The sequence below is a fragment of the Cherax quadricarinatus genome, chromosome 85, assembly GCF_038502225.1.
Source record: "Cherax quadricarinatus isolate ZL_2023a chromosome 85, ASM3850222v1, whole genome shotgun sequence".
In the NCBI taxonomy this organism is placed as follows: Eukaryota; Metazoa; Arthropoda; class Malacostraca; order Decapoda; family Parastacidae; genus Cherax; species Cherax quadricarinatus.
Genome location: NC_091376.1, coordinates 13,395,465 through 13,411,252, shown reverse-complemented (window position 1 = coordinate 13,411,252; position 15,788 = coordinate 13,395,465). Strand labels below are relative to the sequence as shown.

Here is a 15,788-nt window from a genome sequence, read left to right as displayed (position 1 = left end):
CAAACCCTCTCGACGTTGCCATTGAACTTGGCACACATCTGGTCCGTATTTTCCGAGGGCTGCATCTATGCCCCTCGTTTCTTTCCTCAAAGTCTGCCATAGAGTTAGTACCCTTGGACTTTTCTTCTCTCAGAGAAGAACAGTATAATGTGCCTTTTACACTTCAAGAACTAGAGGCAACCCTCTGAGCTTGCCGACATTCATATTCGTATGTTACAACATTTACATCGGTCAGCCCTTGTAGTCCTCTTACACCTCTTCAATCTTATTTGGGCACAAGGAGTTCTTCCCCAGCTGTGGAAATCTGCCATTGTTCTCCCTTTCCGCAAACCGGGTACTACAGGACATGATGCCTCCCACTATCGTCCCATCGCTCTTACTAGTGCAGTTTGCAAAGTGATGGAACGTCTCGTAAATCGACGTTTAATGTGGTATTTAGAGACACACAACAGTCTCTCCGCTAGTCAATATGGCTTTCGTAAGGGTCGTTCTACCATAGACCCTTTACTACGCTTGGATACGTATGTTCGTAATGCATTTGCGAATAATCACTCAGTTATTGCCATATTTTTTGACCTTGAGAAGGCATATGACACAACTTGGAGGTATAATATTTTGGCCCAGGCCCATTCCTTAGGCCTCCGAGGCAATCTACCATCCTTCCTTAAGAACTTTTTAACTGACAGACATTTCCGTGTTCGAGTCAATAATGTTCTTTTCCCGGACTTCGTCCAAGCTGAAGGTGTCCCTCAAGGATGTGTTCTAAGCACAACACTTTTTCTCCTTGCTATAAATGATTTGGCATCTGTTCTTCCACCAAATATTTGGTCATCACTCTATGTTGATGACTTCGCTATTGCTTGTGCAGGCGCTGACTGTCATCTCATTGCAGTTTCTCTCCAGCATGCGGTCGACCGTGTTTCCACTTGGGCCACCACGCATGGGTTTAAATTTTCAAGTACCAAAACTCACCAAATTACTTTCACTTGACGCTCTGTTATCTCCGATCATCCTTTGTATCTATATGGCTCCCGTATCCCCGAACGTGATACAATCAGGTTTCTAGGCCTTCTCTTTGACTGTAGGTTATCCTGGAAACCTCACATTACCTCTCTGAAGGCAACTTGTCACAGCCGGCTAAACCTTCTTAAAACCCTTGCTCATCTTTCCTGGGGAGCTGATCGTCGAACTCTGCTTCGCCTACATTCAGCCCTCGTTTTATCGAAACTCGATTATGGTGACCAGATTTATTCCACAACCTCTCCTGCTACTCTCTCTAGCCTTAACTCTATCCATCACCAAGGATCACGTTTGTGCCTTGGTGCTTTTTGCTCTTCCCCTGTTGAGAGCCTCTATACAGAAGCGAATTTTCCATCCTTGTCTGATCGCCGTGATGCCCATTGCCTTCGCTACTATGTACGCTCTCACGATCTACACAATCCTTCCATTTATAGAATGGTCACCGATATTAGTAGACATTCTTTATTCGTTTGCCGCCCCTGTTTGCTCCGTCCCTTTTCTCTTCGCCTACATTCACTCTTGTCTTCCCTTCAGTTACCACCTTTATATGTTCATGTAGCATCTCACTTTTCCCTACCCCCCTGGGAAGTTCCAGCTGTTCGGGTCTGTTCCTTCTCACTCCCTTGCTCGAAAGCTCAACTGCCTACGGTGGCTTCCCGCTCTCTTTTTCTTGATCACTTCCACTCCCATTCTCATGCCACTGCTGTGTACACAGATGGCTGTAAGTCTTCAGACGGCGTCGGATTCGCAGCAGTTTACCTGGAGAGAGTTTCGGGGGTCAACGCCCCCGCGGCCCGGTCTGTGACCAGGCCTCCTGGTGGATCAGCGCCTGATCAACCAGGCTGTTGCTGCTGGCTGCACGCAAACCAACGTACGAGCCACAGCCCGGCTGATCAGGAACTGACTTTAGGTGCTTGTCCAGTGCCAGCTTGAAGACTGCCAGGGGTCTGTTGGTAATCCCCCTTATGTGTGCTGGGAGGCAGTTGAACAGTCTCGGGCCCCTGACACTTATTGTATGGTCTCTTAACGTGCTAGTGACACCCCTGCTTTTCATTGGGGGGATGGTGCATCGTCTGCCAAGTCTTTTGCTTTCGTAGTGAGTGATTTTCGTGTGCAAGTTCGGTACTAGTCCCTCTAGGATTTTCCAGGTGTATATAATCATGTATCTCTCCCTCCTGCGTTCCAGGGAATACAGGTTTAGAAACCTCAAGCGCTCCCAGTAATTGAGGTGTTTTATCTCCGTTATGCACGCCGTGAAAGTTCTCTGTACATTTTCTAGGTCGGCAATTTCACCTGCCTTGAAAGGTGCTGTTAGAGTGCAGCAATATTCCAGCCTAGATAGAACAAGTGACCTGAAGAGTGTCATCATGGGCTTGGCATCCCTAGTTTTGAAGGTTCTCATTATCCATCCTGTCATTTTTCTAGCAGATGCGATTGATACAATGTTATGGTCCTTGAAGGTGAGATCCTCCGACATAATCACTCCCAGGTCTTTGACGTTGGTGTTTCGCTCTATTTCGTGGCCAGAATTTGTTTTGTACACTGATGAAGATTTAATTTCCTCATGTTTACCATATCTGAGTAATTGAAATTTCTCATCGTTGAACTTCATATTGTTTTCTGCAGCCCACTGAAAGATTTGGTTGATGTCCGCCTGGAGCCTTGCAGTGTCTGCAATGGAAGACACTGTCATGCAGATTCGGGTGTCATCTGCAAAGGAAGACACGGTGCTGTGGCTGACATCCTTGTCTATGTCGGATATGAGGATGAGGAACAAGATGGGAGCTAGTACTGTGCCTTGTGGAACAGAGCTTTTCACCGTAGCTGCCTCGGACTTTACTCTGTTGACGACTACTCTCTGTGTTCTGTTAGTGAGGAAATTATAGATCCATCGACTGACTTTTCCTGTTATTCCTTTAGCGCGCATTTTGTGCGCTATTACGCCATGGTCACACTTGTCGAAGGCTTTTGCAAAGTCTGTATATATTACATCTGCATTCTTTTTGTCTTCTAGTGCATTTAGGACCTTGTCGTAGTGATCCAGTAGCTGAGACAGACAGGAGCGACCTGTTCTAAACCCATGTTGCCCTGGGTTGTGTAACTGATGGGTTTCTAGATGGGTGGTGATCTTGCTTCTTAGGACCCTTTCAAAGATTTTTATGATATGGGATGTTAGTGCTATTGGTCTGTAGTTCTTTGCTGTTGCTTTACTGCCCCCTTTGTGGAGTGGGGCTATGTCTGTTGTTTTTAGTAACTGAGGGACGACCCCCGTGTCCATGCTCCCTCTCCATAGGATGGAAAAGGCTCGTGATAGGGGCTTCTTGCAGTTCTTGATGAACACAGAGTTCCATGAGTCTGGCCCTGGGGCAGAGTGCATGGGCATGTCATTTATCGCCTGTTCGAAGTCATTTGGCGTCAGGATAACATCGGATAGGCTTGTGTTAATCAAATTTTGTGGCTCTCTCATAAAAAAATCATTTTGATCTTCGACTCTCAGTCTGGTTAGCGGCTTGCTAAAAACTGAGTCATATTGGGACTTGAGTAGCTCACTCATTTCCTTGCTGTCATCTGTGTAGGACCCATCTTGTTTAAGTAGGGGCCCAATACTGGGCGTTGTTCTCGATTTTGATTTGGCATAGGAGAAGAAATACTTTGGGTTTCTTTCGATTTCATTTATAGCTTTTAGTTCTTCCCGCGATTCCTGACTCCTAAAGGATTCTTTTAGCTTAAGTTCGATGCTTGCTATTTCTCTGACCAGTGTCTCCCTACGCATTTCAGATATATTGACCTCTTTTAGCCGCTCTGTTATTCTTTTCCGTCGCCTGTAAAGGGAGCGCCTGTCTCTTTCTATTTTACATCTACTCCTCCTTTTTCTTAGAGGAATAAGCCTTGTGCATACATCGAGTGCCACCGAGTTAATCTGTTCTAGGCATAAGTTTGGGTCTGTGTTGCTTAGTATATCTTCCCAGCTTATATCGGTTAGGACTTGGTTTACTTGGTCCCACTTTATGTTTTTGTTATTGAAGTTGAATTTGGTGAATGCTCCCTCGTGACTAGTCTCATTTTGTCGGTCTGGGGCTCCTCGCATACATGTCTGAACCTCAATTATGTTGTGATCTGAGTATATTGTTTTTGATATGGTGACATTTCTTATCAGATCATCATTGTTAGTGAATATGAGGTCTAGTGTATTCTCCAGTCTAGTAGGCTCTATTATTTGCTGGTTTAAATTGAATTTTGTGCAGAGATTTAAAAGCTCGTGTGAGTGTGAGTTTTCATCAGAGCTGCCTCCTGGTGTTATTACTGCAACAATATTATTTGCTATATTCCTCCATTTTAGGTGCCTTAAGTTGAAATCCCCCAGGAGCAAGGTGTTTCTGGACAGCGTCGTGCGGGGGCATTTACTATCTTCAGCTAGCATTTTTACTGCTGAACTGTATGCCATTCTTGCAGCACTTATTCGTATCGCATCTATGCCTGTGTCATCATTTGTGGTAGTCTCAGACTCCCTTAGTGCTCTACAGGCTATACGAAAATTTGATACATCTCATCCCCTAGTTCTCCGTATCCAACTTTGGCTATGCCGTATCTCTACCAAACATAAAGATATTGTTTTTTGTTGGGTCCCTGGTCATGTCGACGTACAGGGCAATGAACAAGCAGACACTGCTGTGCGGTCAGCAGTACGTGACCTACCAATTTTCTATAGAGGTGTTCCATTTCTGGACTATTTTGCTGCAATAGCTATCCACCTTCGCACCCGTTGGCAACAACGTTGGTCAACTCTGCTCGGTAACAAACTTCATTCTATTAAACCGAGCATAGGTGACTGGCCGTCTTCTTGTCATCAATGCCGAGGTTGGGAGACCACTCTCTCCTGCCTTCGCATTGGCCACACTCGTCTTACTCATGGGTATCTCATGGAGAGGCACCCTGTTCCTCTCTGTGAGCAGTGTCAAGTTCCAGTATCGATTAGCCACATTCTGTTAGACTGCCCTCTATCAACGAGCACGCAGAATTTACCTCCAACGTCGTTTTCGTTCTACTACTCTCTCTTTACCTTCCCTTCTTGCTGATGGACCCTCCTTTAATCCTGATTCTCTCATTGACTTCTTGACAACGACTGATTTACTCCACAAACTCTGATGATACTTTTCGCACTCCCCTCAGCCTTTTCTAGTTCAGTCTCTTGCTGCCCTTTACCCTTTCACCATCCACTACCCCGCTGTTATCCGTAACCTATTACTCATCCATCTCCCTTTTGCCACCTGATGCCCTCGCTTCCTTCCTGCCCTGCAGCGCTGTATAGTCCTTGTGGCTTAGCGCTTCTTTTTGATTATAATAATAATAATTGTATACCTGTACCTGAATAAACTAACTGGCAGAAAAGATAATGGTTGGTGATTGTCGGACTGTGTCATCCAGGTAGGTGGTTCAGGTGTGATATATTTCTGGTTTACCATCTTGTTTATTACTAAGTTTTTCCCGGACATTAAGTGCCGGGAGATTTGCCTTAGTATGGAGTGACTCATGGGTGATATGGTCTTACCATTGAACGTTAAATATCCAGTGAGAAGCCTTGTTCTCAATACTGTGTAAGCTTAGTGGGGTGCATTTAAGTGTGAGGGAGACAGTAGTGTAGGATAAGGGCTATGGCATGTACTTAATTGTGGTTGCAGGGGTTGACTCATAGCTCCTGGCCCCGCCTCTTCACTGGTCGCTACTAGGTCCATTCTCCCTGCTCCATGAGCTTTATCATACCTCTTCTTAAGGCTATGTATGGGTCCTGCCTCCACTACATCACTCTCAAGATTGTTTCACTTCCTGACAACTCTATGAATGAAGAAATATTTCATAACATCCTTATGACTCATCTGAGCTAACTTTCAGTTGTGTCCCCTTGTTGCCGTGTCCCCTTGTTGCCGTGTCCCCTTGTTGCCGTGTCCCCTTGTTGCCGTGTCCCCTTGTTGCCGTGTCCCCTTGTTGCCGTGTCCCCTTGTTGCCGTGTCCCCTTGTTGCCGTGTCCCCTTGTTGCCGTGTCCCCTTGCTGTCGTGTCCCCTTGTTGCCGTGTCCCCTTGTTGCCGTGTCCCCTTGTTGCCGTGTCCCCTTGCTGTCGTGTCCCCTTGTTGCCGTGTCCCCTTGTTGCCGTGTCCCCTTGCTGTCGTGTCCCCTTGTTGCCGTGTCCCCTTGTTGCCGTGTCCCCTTGTTGCCGTGTCCCCTTGTTGCAGTGTCCCCTTGTTGCCGTGTCCCCTTGTTGCCGTGTCCCCTTGTTGCCGTGTCCCCTTGTTGCCGTGTCTCCTTGTTGCCGTGTCCCCTTGTTGCCGTGTCCCCTTGTTGCCGTGCCCATTTGTTCCTGTATCCCCTTGTTGCCGTGTCCTTGTTGCCGTGTCCCCTTGTTCCTGTGTCCCCTTGTTGCCGTGCCCCCTTGTTCCTTTGTCCCCTTGTTGCCGTGTCCTTGTTGCCGTGTCCCCTTGTTGCCGTGCCCCCTTGTTGCCGTGCCCCCTTGTTCCTGTGTCCCCTTGTTGCCGTGTCCTTGTTGCCGTGTCCTTGTTGCGGTGTCCTTGTTGCCGTGTCCCCTTGTTGCCGTGTCCCCTTGTTGCCGTGTCCCCTTGTTGCCGTGTCCCCTTGTTGCCGTGTCCCCTTGTTGCCGTGTCCCCTTGTTGCCGTGTCCCCTTGTTGCCGTGTCCCCTTGTTGCCGTGTCCCCTTGTTGCCGTGTCCCCTTGCTGTCGTGTCCCCTTGTTGCCGTGTCCCCTTGTTGCCGTGTCCCCTTGTTGCCGTGTCCCCTTGTTGCCGTGTCCCCTTGTTGCCGTGTCCCCTTGTTGCCGTGTCCCCTTGTTGCCGTGTCCCCTTGTTGCCGTGTCCCCTTGTTGCCGTGTCCCCTTGTTGCCGTGTCCCCTTGTTGCCGTGTCCCCTTGTTGCCGTGTCCCCTTGCTGTCGTGTCCCCTTGTTGCCGTGTCCCCTTGTTGCCGTGTCCCCTTGTTGCCGTGTCCCCTTGTTGCCGTGCCCATTTGTTCCTGTGTCCCCTTGTTGCCGTGTCCTTGTTGCCGTGTCCCCTTGTTCCTGTGTCCCCTTGTTGCCGTGCCCCCTTGTTCCTTTGTCCCCTTGTTGCCGTGTCCTTGTTGCCGTGTCCCCTTGTTGCCGTGCCCCCTTGTTCCTGTGTCCCCTTGTTGCCGTGTCCTTGTTGCCGTGTCCTTGTTGCGGTGTCCTTGTTGCCGTGTCCCCTTGTTGCCGTGTCCCCTTGTTGCCGTGTCCCCTTGTTGCCCATATGTTACCTGTCACCCCTGGCTGTATCTTACCTATATTCCAGCAGAATCTATAAAGGACCCCAGTGGAAATAAGTCACTTTATCTGACTTTTATGTGTTATCCCAGGTTCTTTACACATATAATGCTATGTATGATAATATACGTAACTGTATTTGTGTATACCTGAGTAAACTTACTTATCCTAGTCATTGCGCTATGTACTCACCTAATTGTGGTTGCAGCTGTCGAGACTCAGCTCCTGGCCCCGCCTCATCACTGATCGCTGCTAGGTCCTCTGGTGATAGAGTTCAACCGTCACAGTCTGGGTAATAGCCAGTTTGTCATATGTAGGGAAATAAATTTAAGTTTGTATTTATATAAAAAATAGCTATTGATATTGGACAATATGGTAATAGTTAATATAAAAATTTGGTGCAAGACATGTTAGTACAGGAAATACAATGATCCAAGTGGAAATAAGTAACTTTACCTGACTTTTTTTATTGGGTTACCTGGAGTTTACCTGGAGAGAGTTCCGGGGGTCAACGCCCCCGCGGCCCGGTCTGTGACCAGGCCTCCTGGTGGATCAGAGCCTGATCAACCAGGCTGTTGCTGCTGGCTGCACGCAAACCAACGTACGAGCCAGAGCCCGGCTGATCAGGAACCGACTTTAGGTGCTTGTCCAGTGCCAGCTTGAAGACTGCCAGGGGTCTGTTGGTAATCCCCCTTATGTGTGCTGGGAGGCAGTTGAACAGTCTCGGGCCCCTGACACTTATTGTATGGTCTCTTAACGTGCTAGTGACACCCCTGCTTTTCATTGGGGGGATGGTGCATCGTCTGCCAAGTGCTTTCGTAGTGAGTGATTTTCGTGTGCAAGTTCGGTACTAGTCCCTCTAGGATTTTCCAGGTGTATATAATCGTGTATCTCTTCCTCCTGCGTTCCAGGGAATACAGGTTTAGGAACCTCAAGCGCTCCCAGTAATTGAGGTGTTTTATCTCCGTTATGCGTGCCGTGAAGGTTCTCTGTACATTTTCTAGGTCGGCAATTTCACCTGCCTTGTAAGGTGCTGTTAGTGTGCAGCAATATTCCAGCCTAGATAGAACAAGTGACCTGAAGAGTGTCATCATGGGCTTGGCCTCCCTAGTTTTGAAGGTTCTCATTATCCATCCTGTCATTTTTCTAGCAGATGCGATTGATACAATGTTATGGTCCTTGAAGGTGAGATCCTCTGACATAATCACTCCCAGGTCTTTGACGTTGGTGTTTCGCTCTATTTTGTGGCCAGAATTTGTTTTGTACTCTGATGAAGATTTAATTTCCTCATGTTTACCATATCTGAGTAATTGAAATTTCTCATCGTTGAACTTCATATTGTTTTCTGCAGCCCACTGAAAGATTTGGTTGATGTCCGCCTGGAGCCTTGCAATGTCTGCAATGGAAGACACTCATGCAGATTCGGGTGTCATCTGCAAAGGAAGACACGGTGCTGTGGCTGACATCCTTGTCTATGTCGGATATGAGGATGAGGAACAAGATGGGAGCGAGTACTGTGCCTTGTGGAACAGAGCTTTTCACCGTAGCTGCCTCGGACTTTACTCTGTTGACGGCTACTCTCTGTGTTCTGTTAGTGAGGAAATTATAGATCCATCGACCGACTTTTCCTGTTATTCCTTTAGCACGCATTTTGTGCGCTATTACCCCATGGTCACACTTGTCGAAGGCTTTTGCAAAGTCTGTATATATTACATCTGCGTTCTTTTTGTCTTCTAGTGCATTTAGGACCTTGTCGTAGTGATCCAATAGTTGAGACAGACAGGAGCGACCTGTTCTAAACCCATGTTGCCCTGGGTTGTGTAACTGATGGGTTTCTAGATGGGTGGTGATCTTGCTTCTTAGGACCCTTTCAAAGATTTTTATGATATGGGATGTTAGTGCTATTGGTCTAGTTCTTTGCTGTTGCTTTACTGCCCCCTTTGTGGAGTGGGGCTATGTCTGTTGTTTTTAGTAACTGTGGGACGACCCCCGTGTCCATGCTCCCTCTCCATAGGATGGAAAAGGCTCGTGATAGGGGCTTCTTGCAGTTCTTGATGAACACAGAGTTCCATGAGTCTGGCCCTGGGGCAGAGTGCATGGGCATGTCATTTATCGCCTGTTCGAAGTCATTTGACGTCAGGATAACATCGGATAGGCTTGTGTTAATCAAATTTTGTGGCTCTCTCATAAAAAATTCATTTTGATCTTCGACTCTCAGTCTGGTTAACGGCTTGCTAAAAACTGAGTCATATTGGGACTTGAGTAGCTCACTCATTTCCTTGCTGTCATCTGTGTAGGACCCATCTTGTTTAAGTAGGGGCCCAATACTGGACGTTGTTCTCGATTTTGATTTGGCATAGGAGAAGAAATACTTTGGGTTTCTTTCGATTTCATTTATGGCTTTTAGTTCTTCCCACGATTCCTGACTCCTAAAGGATTCTTTTAGCTTAAGTTCGATGCTTGCTATTTCTCTGACCAGTAAATCCCTACGCATTTCAGATATATTGACCTCTTTTACCCGCTCTGTTTTTCTTTTCCGTCGCCTGTAAAGGGAGCGCCTGTCTCTTTCTATTTTACATCTACTCCTCCTTTTTCTTAGAGGAATAAGTCTTGTGCATACATCGAGTGCCACCGAGTTAATCTGTTCTAGGCATAAGTTGGGGTCTGTGTTGCTTAGTATATCTTCCCAGCTTATATCGGTTAGGACTTGGTTTACTTGGTCCCACTTTATGTTTTTGTTATTGAAGTTGAATTTGGTGAATGCTCCCTCGTGACTAGTCTCATTATGTCGGTCTGGGGCTCCACGCATACATGTCTGAACCTCAATTATGTTGTGATCTGAGTATATTGTTTTTGATATGGTGACATTTCTTATCAGATCATCATTGTTAGTGAAGATGAGGTCTAGTGTATTCTCCAGTCTAGTAGGCTCTATTATTTGCTGGTTTAAATTGAATTTTGTGCAGAGATTTAAAAGCTCGTGTGAGTGTGAGTTTTCATCAGAGCTGCCTCCTGGTGTTATTACTGCAACAATATTATTTGCTATATTCCTCCATTTTAGGTGCCTTAAGTTGAAATCCCCCAGGAGCAAGATGTTGGGTGCAGGAGCTGGAAGATTTTCCAGACAGTGGTCAATTTTTAACAGCTGTTCCTGGAATTGCTGGGATGTTGCATCCGGAGGCTTGTAGACTACCACAATGACTAGGTTTTGGTTCTCGACCTTTACTGCTAAAACTTCCACTACGTCATTTGAGGCATTAAGCAGTTCTGTGCAAACAAGTGACTCTGCAATGTACAGGCCAGCCCCCCCCCCCTTTTGCCTGTTCACTCTGTCACATCTGTATAGGTTGTAACCTGGGATCCATATTTCGTTGTCCAAGTGATCCTTTATGTGGGTCTCAGTGAAAGCCGCGAACATTGCCTTTGCCTCTGCAAGCAGTCCACGGATGAAAGGTATTTTGTTGTTTGTTGCTGGCTTTAGACCCTGTATATTTGCAATTAAGAATGTTATCGGACTGGTGGTATTGTTGGTACTGGGGGGGGGGGATTTTTTTCCGGCATTAGTATCTGTATCTGTTGGTTTGGAGTAGAGGCCATCGACTGTGGTTCCACTCCAGGAATGACTGGATTTGGTGTACGATTTCTGCCATTTCCTGCCAGTTTTTTTTCCTTCCTGGTTATCCTGGGTAATTTACACACATATTAAACTATGTAGGTAGTAGGTTGGTAGACAGCAACCACCCAGGGAAGTACTACCGTCCTGCCAGATGACTGTGAAACAAAAACCTGTAATTGTTTTGCATGATGGTAGGATTGCTGGTTTCTTTTTCTGTCTCATAAACACGCTAAGATAACAGGGATATCTTGCTACTCCTACTTACACTTTGGTCACACTTCACAGACACGCACATGCATATATATATATACATACATCTAGGTTTTTCTCCTTTTTCTAAATAGCTCTTGTTCTTTTTTATTTCTTCTATTGTCCATGGGGAAGTGGAAAAGAATCTTTCCTCCGTAAGCCATGCGTGTCGTATGAGGCGACTAAAATGCCGGGAGCAATGGGCTAGTAACCCCTTCTCCTGTATACAATTACTAAAAAAGAGAAGAAGAAAAACTTTATAAAACTGGGTTGCTTAAATGTGCGTGGATGCAGTGCGGATGACAAGAAACAGATGATTGCTGATGTTATGAATGAAAAGAAGTTGGATGTCCTGGCCCTAAGCGAAACAAAGCTGAAGGGGGTAGGAGAGTTTCAGTGGGGGGAAATAAATGGGATTAAATCTGGAGTATCTGAGAGAGTTAGAGCAAAGGAAGGGGTAGCAGTAATGTTAAATGATCAGTTATGGAAGGAGAAAAGAGAATATGAATGTGTAAATTCAAGAATTATGTGGATTAAAGTAAAGGTTGGATGCGAGAAGTGGGTCATAATAAGCGTGTATGCACCTGGAGAAGAGAGGAATGCAGAGGAGAGAGAGAGATTTTGGGAGATGTTAAGTGAATGTATAGGAGCCTTTGAACCAAGTGAGAGAGTAATTGTGGTGGGGGATCTGAATGCTAAAGTAGGAGAAACTTTTAGAGAGGGTGTGGTAGGTAAGTTTGGGGTGCCAGGTGTAAATGATAATGGGAGCCCTTTGATTGAACTTTGTATAGAAAGGGGTTTAGTTATAGGTAATACATATTTTAAGAAAAAGAGGATAAATAAGTATACACGATATGATGTAGGGCGAAATGACAGTAGTTTGTTGGATTATGTATTGGTAGATAAAAGACTGTTGAGTAGACTTCAGGATGTACATGTTTATAGAGGGGCCACAGATATATCAGATCACTTTCTAGTTGTAGCTACACTGAGAGTAAAAGGTAGATGGGATACAAGGAGAATAGAAGCATCAGGGAAGAGAGAGGTGAAGGTTTATAAACTAAAAGAGGAGGCAGTTAGGGTAAGATATAAACAGCTATTGGAGGATAGATGGGCTAATGAGAGCATAGGCAATGGGGTCGAAGAGGTATGGGGTAGGTTTAAAAATGTAGTGTTAGAGTGTTCAGCAGAAGTTTGTGGTTACAGGAAAGTGGGTGCAGGAGGGAAGAGGAGCGATTGGTGGAATGATGATGTAAAGAGAGTAGTAAGGGAGAAAAAGTTAGCATATGAGAAGTTTTTACAAAGTAGAAGTGATGCAAGGAGGGAAGAGTATATGGAGAAAAAGAGAGAAGTTAAGAGAGTGGTGAAGCAATGTAAAAAGAGAGCAAATGAGAGAGTGGGTGAGATGTTATCAACAAATTTTGTTGAAAATAAGAAAAAGTTTTGGAGTGAGATTAACAAGTTAAGAAAGCCTAGAGAACAAATGGATTTGTCAGTTAAAAATAGGAGAGGAGAGTTATTAAATGGAGAGTTAGAGGTATTGGGAAGATGGAAGGAATATTTTGAGGAATTGTTAAATGTTGATGAAGATAGGGAAGCTGTGATTTCGTGTATAGGGCAAGGAGGAATAACATCTTGTAGGAGTGAGGAAGAGCCAGTTGTGAGTGTGGGGGAAGTTCGTGAGGCAGTAGGTAAAATGAAAGGGGGTAAGGCACCCGGGATTGATGGGATAAAGATAGAAATGTTAAAAGTAGGTGGGGATATAGTTTTGGAGTGGTTGGTGCAATTATTTAATAAATGTATGGAAGAGGGTAAGGTACCTAGGGATTGGCAGAGAGCATGCATAGTTCCTTTGTATAAAGGCAAAGGGGATAAAAGAGAGTGCAAAAATTATAGGGGGATAAGTCTGTTGAGTGTACCTGGTAAAGTGTATGGTAGAGTTATAATTGAAAGAATTAAGAGTAAGACGGAGAATAGGATAGCAGATGAACAAGGAGGCTTTAGGAAAGGTAGGGGGTGTGTGGACCAGGTGTTTACAGTGAAACATATAAGTGAACAGTATTTAGATAAGGCTAAAGAGGTCTTTGTGGCATTTATGGATTTGGAAAAGGCGTATGACAGGGTGGATAGGGGGGCAATGTGGCAGATGTTGCAAGTGTATGGTGTAGGAGGTAGGTTACTGAAAGCAGTGAAGAGTTTTTATGAGGATAGTGAGGCTCAAGTTAGAGTATGTAGGAAAGAGGGAAATTTTTTCCCAGTAAAAGTAGGCCTTAGACAAGGATGTGTGATGTCACCGTGGTTGTTTAATATATTTATAGATGGGGTTGTAAGAGAAGTAAATGCGAGGGTCTTGGCAAGAGGCGTGGAGTTAAAAGATAAAGAATCACACACAAAGTGGGAGTTGTCACAGCTGCTCTTTGCTGATGACACTGTGCTCTTGGGAGATTCTGAAGAGAAGTTGCAGAGATTGGTGGATGAATTTGGTAGGGTGTGCAAAAGAAGAAAATTAAAGGTGAATACAGGAAAGAGTAAGGTTATGAGGATAACAAAAAGATTAGGTGATGAAAGATTGAATATCAGATTGGAGGGAGAGAGTATGGAGGAGGTGAACGTATTCAGATATTTGGGAGTGGACGTGTCAGCGGATGGGTCTATGAAAGATGAGGTGAATCATAGAATTGATGAGGGAAAAAGAGTGAGTGGTGCACTTAGGAGTCTGTGGAGACAAAGAACTTTGTCCTTGGAGGCAAAGAGGGGAATGTATGAGAGTATAGTTTTACCAACGCTCTTATATGGGTGTGAAGCGTGGGTGATGAATGTTGCAGCGAGGAGAAGGCTGGAGGCAGTGGAGATGTCATGTCTGAGGGCAATGTGTGGTGTGAATATAATGCAGAGAATTCGTAGTTTGGAAGTTAGGAGGAGGTGCGGGATTACCAAAACTGTTGTCCAGAGGGCTGAGGAAGGGTTGTTGAGGTGGTTCGGACATGTAGAGAGAATGGAGCGAAACAGAATGACTTCAAGAGTGTATCAGTCTGTAGTGGAAGGAAGGCGGGGTAGGGGTCGGCCTAGGAAGGGTTGGAGGGAGGGGGTCAAGGAGGTTTTGTGTGCGAGGGGCTTGGACTTCCAGCAGGCATGCGTGAGCGTGTTTGATAGGAGTGAATGGAGACAAATGGTTTTTAATACTTGACGTGCTGTTGGAGTGTGAGCAAAGTAACATTTATGAAGGGATTCAGGGAAACCGGCAGGCCGGACTTGAGTCCTGGAGATGGGAAGTACAGTGCCTGCACTCTGAAGGAGGGGTGTTAATGTTGCAGTTTAAAAACTGTAGTGTAAAGCACCCTTCTGGCAAGACAGTGATGGAGTGAATGATGGTGAAAGTTTTTCTTTTTCGGGCCACCCTGCCTTGGTGGGAATCGGCCGGTGTGATAATAAATAATTAAACTATGTATGATAATTGTACTTATGTGTACCCATGCCTAAATAAACTAACTTTTTCACTTAAATATAACCATATAAACTATGTATTGTGCCAAAACAAAATCATTCACATTGCTAAACTCACAAACTAGTATTTAGTCACTTAGCCATAATACCAACTTTCCTCATAATTTGTAATATTTTAAAGTTAAGAATTAAAGTAAGTCTGCCCGAAATACCTAGCCATGCTAGGTGTTCTAGTGGTACACTGTAATACCTAGCCATGCTAGGTGTTCTAGTGGTACACTCTGTAATACCTAGCCATGCTAGGTGTTCTAGTGGTACACTCTGTAATACCTAGCCATGCTAGGTGTTCTAGTGGTACACTCTGTAATACCTAGCCATGCTAGGTGTTCTAGTGGTACACTGTAATACCTAGCCATGCTAGGTGTTCTAGTGGTACACTCTGTAATACCTAGCCATGCTAGGTGTTCTAGTGGTACACTCTGTAATACCTAGCCATGCTAGGTGTTCTAGTGGTACACTCTGTAATACCTAGCCATGCTAGGTGTTCTAGTGGTACACTCTGTAATACCTAGCCATGCTAGGTGTTCTAGTGGTACACTGTAATACCTAGCCATGCTAGGTGTTCTAGTGGTACACTCTGTAATCATTATTTTACTACATGTAAACCACACAATAATCAAATTCTGTAAACTCAGCGGGGGCGTTGACCCCCGAAACTCTCTCCAGGTCTCTCCAGGTCTCCAGGTCTCTTATAGAGAATAAACTTTGAATTTGAAAAGTAAAAAAAAAAGGACTCCTGTGGAAATAAATAGCTTCTTTTTTGGGGTTATCCTAAGTTTTTTACACATATGCTGCTATATATGATAATATATATAAGTGTATTTGTGTATACCTGAATAAACTTAATTACTTACACAAGTGCCTTAACACACCTCAGCTCAGACTCTCTTGTTCCTTAACAACAATAAGCCTTTTTTTTTTATTCTGTGGCAACTTAAGTTTATTTAGGTACAGTTTTACAATTATCAGGTGATTTACGATTATCTTAACGTGTGTAAATTAGAGGATAACCCAAAGAAGGTAAAAAAAATAGGGATTTATTCCCTTTCGCTTCTTTGTATTTTATTGTAGGTTTAGCGCTTCACTTTTGATTATAATGTATTTCTTGTTCTCCATAT

General features: G+C 44.9%; 1 protein-coding gene across 14 annotated transcripts in view; it reads left to right on the top strand.

Annotated features, from left to right (window-relative positions):
* Positions 1-15,788, top strand: part of LOC128703197 (uncharacterized) — a 96,841-nt gene that overhangs the window by 34,314 nt on the left and 46,739 nt on the right. For 2 of the 14 annotated variants that reach the window (XM_053797784.2, XM_053797785.2), the window contains exon 1: positions 15,525-15,690. The exons of 4 other annotated variants lie outside the window; for them this stretch is intronic. The gene's annotated coding sequence lies outside the window, so the exon portion shown is untranslated. Of the gene's footprint in view, positions 1-10,056; positions 10,115-10,599; positions 10,755-15,521; positions 15,691-15,788 lie in introns of those variants that run through there. 8 more of the 14 variants (XR_008409220.2, XM_070103425.1, XR_011394423.1 and 5 more) reach the window with 7 other exon arrangements.